Genomic DNA, 5122 nt, shown 5'->3' with positions numbered 1-5122 from the left:
ACTCTCTCGGGGGATAAATTCGTCTTTTGCTGGCTTTCTGCGTTATAATTTGTAGATAGATGGTTTTGAAATACCATCATTATCTGTCTCTCTCTTATTCCTCATTCTATACCAGAAACTGTGAGATCTATCTGAAACAGCACACATGATTCACTGTTTCTCATTTGGTTATACACACACATATATATATACATATACATATATATAGAGGTGGATTATTATACAACCTCTTATATTTGTACAACCAATACAACTCAATCTCAACTGTCCATTTAATTTGATTAATATGTAATTTTATAGAAATTTTGATTGTTTCCTAATATAAAGTATTATCATAATTAATGAACATTATTCATCGTTCATAAATATTTACATCATAATAAATGAATTCTCATTATTTTCATAAATATTTCAATTTATTGGGTTGTATTGGTTGTACAAATGTGATGAGTTATATATAATATATATATATATATATATATAAGGTTGGGTTCACGTTAGACCAACATGTTTTCATGAGACCCGTAAGACATTTTTTTACACTTGAAACTTCACAACAAAACGCTGTGAAGGTTACCTTCATAGCAATTTGTTGTGAAGTTTTAAGTATAAAAAAAGGTCTCACGAAAACAAACTGGTTTCAAATAAACTATTTTTTTTAAGTATACAAAATTTTCATTTACCAAGTAAAAGGTTATGTGGTGTAGTTTCGTAGGTAAAAGTAAGAGTAATAAGATAGAGGGTGGGACTTAAATTTATTTTGATTCCTGATTCACATGTGTTTTGTTCTTTTTTGTTTCTTTTCACACCATTTCTTTGACCCTTTATATATTCTTTCCACAAAAGACCGCCGTCTCGAGTCATATGACTATTTGACCAAAGCCACCCTTCAAGGATCTTATTTTGTCTTCCTACTGAACATAGTCTTTTTTTGTTAGACGTCATTTGTTGATCAGCTGGATTTTCAATATTTGCCTCTTTTTTTTTTTTTTTACTAACAATTAGCTTATTAGAGCATTTTCTAACAATTTCTTTAAAAAAATTCCAAAAGAAATTTAAAAAGATTTTCTATTTTAAAGAATATAATATTGATTATATTGTTAAATATTTCATACTATCTTATTTTCTCTATTTTGGAGAATCTCTCAAAACAAAAAGATGTTTAAATTTTTATTTTCTCAATTTTGAAAAATGTGTTAGAGATGCTATCAACTAATTTGCCATAAGAGCATATGTAATAGGTTCTCTAAAATGGAAATATAGATTTCAATCAAAATTTTACTTTAACAGATTCTCTAAAAATGAAGAAAGCATGAGAGAGAGTGAAATTCTCTGCTCTAAAATAATTAACATTATATTTTCATTATATTCCCATCAATATGAAACTTCGATGTTAAATGTTTAAAAAAGAATATTTTATTACATTTATAAAATATTTTATTAATATAATTATTGTTGTAATATCTAAAATAAAGAATCTTTTGGAGGTTAATGTAAATTTCTTTTATCGATAAGTTTTAATTCTCTATTTTAAAAAATTTGTTTAAGATGATCTAATAACTTACCCTTAGGTTGGGTATGAGAAGTCAAAAAAATTAGATTCAAAATTTAGCATCTAAAATCAACTCCGACTTGTTTATCTTTATGATCTATGGCTAGCTATCCAAACGACATTTGGTTAAAAACTGACGTGAGTGGTTGAATTGTTGGCAAATATAAATTACAAGTTTAGGAGTCTTTGGTCTCCTAGGAGGTCAGGGGTTCAAACTTCATCAAAGATGAGAAAAGTGTATAAGCTTATTTGTTCTATTTATTGTATATAAATATTATATACTTAAAAAAAAAAAAAGGGGATGTTAGTTTTGATGGGCGTACTTGGAGAGATGGTGTAAAGATTTTATAAAAGAAAAAAACTAGCAAGAAACTAGAAAAAACAAATTAGGTGTCAGATATAACAAGAAGGTAGTTTTGTAACCAACTCAACAAATTAATGTTAAATTTACTACTTCTATTTGTAACTTAAAAAGAACGAACGGGTCACAGTGCTATCCCACAATGTTGCTTTCTAAGACTTCGGAAGCCTAAAAAGTCTCATTCCGATAAGACCAAAAACCCATAAAGCCATGAAATCAACCACCTCCAAAAAAGCCGACTCCACTTTTTTTAACCGCAAATATAATAACCAACCAATCCGATCCGAATTGTAATCGAACTTCGGAATATCGAAACCCTATCGACCAATTTGCTTCCATTTGACAAGAGAAAAACAAGTGACCCACCGATTCAATTTCCAAATGGCGAATCGGGCATAAGACGGAATGCACATCAATTCCTCTTTTATCAAGATTGTTTCGAGTTGGAATTTTGTTCAAGCTCAACCGCCAAGCAAAGACATTAATCTTTGATATGAACAAGTTGATTCCATCTAAGCATGCTTTATATTAATCTTTTGAGGGACGTTACTTATAGGGACCAAATTTGCATCTAACTCTTTACTAAAACCAAATATATTATAGACTAGCATTCTTTAAGGCGTCTCCAATCCAACCATTAGAAAAATATCACTAAAAATAATGGGTTCATTGAACACTAAAAACCAACATTAATATTACAATAATAATAAACATCTTAATATATTAAAATTTTAATGAATATATATATATATATATAGAGAGAGAGAGAGAGAGAGAGAGTTGGATTCACGTGAGACCAAGGGTTTTTCGTGAGACCCGTGAGACCAATTTATGTTCATTGATCAACTTTATAAGCTAATGATCTAATGGTGCAAAGTTATACGGTGACAATTTTGTAATTATCGAGAAGTCTCGTGGCAATTGTTGTGATTATGAATGTTGAGATTATAGATCTAATCTAAGGGTTGAAAATTGATCTTACGGATCTCACGAAAAAACTTTGTTCTCACATGATCCCAAATATATATATATATATATATATATATATATATATATATATATATATATATTGATTGGTAAAAGGTTATGTGGTGTCGTTTCGTAGGTAAAAGTAAGAGTAATAAGATAGAGGGTGGGACTTATATTTATTTTAATTCCTGATTCACATGTGTTTTGTATTGTAGTGACTAGTGAGTGGTAGTTGGTTGTGGTCTATAACTTCAGATATGGTTGTAGAGTGTTGCATCTACACCCCTACCCCTACCTCTAGTTGTTTTCACAAGGACTTTTAACACCATTTTTTGACCCTTCCAATATTCTTTCCACAAAAGACTGCCATCTAAACTCTCATCTTAAATTTCACCCCAACCTCCCAAACATTTTACTATTCCAACTCATTTGTTTATCACTTAAATTTTTAAATATCAGTTAGTTTTTCAGTCAACAGATAATTTATTAAAAAAAATCAATAATTATTTAAAATGAAGAATCAGAATCAGAATCAAATATCTTCAAAAGAAATTAAATTTATCTCCAATAAATTCTCTATTTTAGAGATTATAACATTGATTATATTATTAAATTATTTTATTCATCTAATAAAATATTATTTTTTTCCTCTAAATATTTATATAATATAGTAAAAGAATATTTATCACTCATTGTAATTATTTTTGGGATCTTCTTCAAATTTGAAGATTTTTACACTCTCTTTTCTGCTTTCTTTATTTTGGAGATAAGTTTTTAGATAATCTTTTAGAACAAATTTTTTTTCAAAACTTTCATTTTGGTACTTAAGATGTGAAGTTTTAAACATTTAAGTACCAGGGTAACCGGTTGAAAACTAATTATAGATTAAAAAAAAGATTAATTTTATATTAGAAAAAATTCATGTCACTAACCACGTCAGCAAATAATATCGAGTTGAATACCATATCACTCGCCACATCACTATAATAACCGGTTAATACTTCAACCAGTTACCCGGATACTTAAATATTTAAAATTTTACATCTTAGGTACTAAAATGAAAGTTTTAAAAATATGTTACCCAAAATAAGAATCAAGTTAAAGTACGTTACTTTTTCATACAATTTGTCATTTGCTATAAGCGCAACTTTAACAGGATCTCTAAAATGAAGAAAAAAAAATGAGATTCTCCAAATTTGAAGAACTTCCAAAAATGATTACCATGAGAGTGACAATTTTTTATTATATTCACATCAACAAGAAAACTCTGATATTAAATGTTTATCAGATAAATAATCTTTTATTACATGGATAAAGTATTTTAATAATATAATTACTGTTATACTGTCAAAAATAAAAAATCTGTTGGAGATAAATATAATTTCTTTTGAAGATATCGAGTTTTGATTCTCCATTTTTATAATTTTTTTAAAGAATTTGTTAAAAATTCTCTAATAACGTATCCGTAGGTTGGATATGAGAAGTAGAAAACTCTATGTTCAAAATTCATCGTCTGTCAATCAACTCGAAATGTGTAACTTCTTTATCTTCACGACCCGTTTCTCATGATTGGTGGCTCACTAGCATAACGACATTTTGTTAAAGAAAAAAGAGAGTGCTTTACTGTCAGAGCATCTCCAACAGCTATGCTATTTTAGAAATTTGAAAAAAAAAATCCACTCCATCAGCTATGTTAAACTCTTCTATAAACAGAGTAAAAGAGGAGAGAGGATGGAGAAATCTACAAATTTAAAATAAAAAGTAAAAATATAACTTACATGTTGGAGATGCTCGTATCAAATAGAATTTAAAAGTTTAATGTACAACAAACCCGAGTGCTAGTTTTGATGGGTTTACTTGGAGCAGACATAAATAAATACTCGTTTCCCACGACAACATAATTAGAGGGTGAAAAAACTCGGGTCGTAAGTGAGAAGACACCTACTACAAAACCCGTAAAACCAACCTCTAAAGAGGGGTTGGTTTTAGTGACGGAGGGTAGTCGGTGTCATCTCACCTGCGACCGGAGTTTACCCTCTCTGTAGGTAGCATGTTGTGGTTGTTGGGCACATAAGAGTTGTTGTAGTTTGGTTGATATGAGGAGACATAGAAGTGTGTGTTGTGTAGGTGTGAGAACAGATTAAGGTTTTTTCTTCTTTTTGTAGGGATAGAGAAGAGAAACCCAAGATCCTGTATCATTTCTCCCCCACAACTCTCATTATTTATAGACTCATCCCCCC

The sequence above is a fragment of the Cynara cardunculus genome, assembly GCF_001531365.2.
Source record: "Cynara cardunculus var. scolymus isolate 2C chromosome LG 7, CcrdV1, whole genome shotgun sequence".
Lineage (NCBI taxonomy): Eukaryota > Viridiplantae > Streptophyta > Magnoliopsida > Asterales > Asteraceae > Cynara > Cynara cardunculus.
The sequence above is the reverse complement of the archived record's forward strand: the minus strand, read 5'-3'. Positions refer to the sequence as shown.